We start from the raw sequence: 603 nt of genomic DNA on the forward strand, positions 1-603 counted from the left end.
TTTCTGCTCAATTAAATGCTTTACCAAGGACTGAAACTGAGCATCTGGCTGATCCCTGAACCACATTTGTTGGAAACGTCAGGTTCACGTCTTCAGAAAGAAGGTTTCCTGCAGACCGAACACAACAGATCAGCTTTGAGCACCAGGCTAATATTTGGCTGTACAAGAATGCATTTGGGAATCACTGAGCGCAAAACCCACCCTTTGGACACAGTAACCAACTGTGGGTGTTTGTCCTTTCAACTCCTTCAGGCTATAAAAGCAATAAAACCGTAAACAGTAAAGCAGCATGAGCGCCATGATTAAACTCCAGAAAGCTGGTTAACACTTACCAGAACAAGTAGACTTCGAGTGACTACATCAGTGCGTCCCCTCGTTGGCACGGTCACGACCTCAGTGCCACATAGAGTCCGGGATGGTTCAGCTGAAGCACTGACAGTCACATTGATAGGTCCTGCAGTGACAGACAGGAAGTGAGCAACACCTCATACACTCTTCTTACACAAATTTAGGGAACCAGACAATCCAATACGGACCGAGTACAGAAGCCGTAAACACCCATTTAAAGGTCTTTCTCCCATTGGCACAGAGACAGGATGAATA

At 45.9% G+C, this 603-nt stretch overlaps 1 long non-coding RNA gene across 1 annotated transcript; it reads right to left on the reverse strand.

Moving 5' to 3' along the window:
- Positions 1-16: 16 nt before the first annotated feature.
- LOC107682259 (uncharacterized) lies at positions 17-603 on the reverse strand. The gene is made up of 4 exons (XR_001633432.1): positions 537-603; positions 333-454; positions 202-253; positions 17-108 (listed from the first exon to the last, which is right to left on the reverse strand). It is a non-coding gene; the product is annotated as an uncharacterized LOC107682259 (long non-coding RNA).

This window comes from Sinocyclocheilus anshuiensis, unplaced genomic scaffold (assembly GCF_001515605.1).
Source record: "Sinocyclocheilus anshuiensis isolate Anshui unplaced genomic scaffold, SAMN03320099.WGS_v1.1 C31961485, whole genome shotgun sequence".
Lineage (NCBI taxonomy): Eukaryota > Metazoa > Chordata > Actinopteri > Cypriniformes > Cyprinidae > Sinocyclocheilus > Sinocyclocheilus anshuiensis.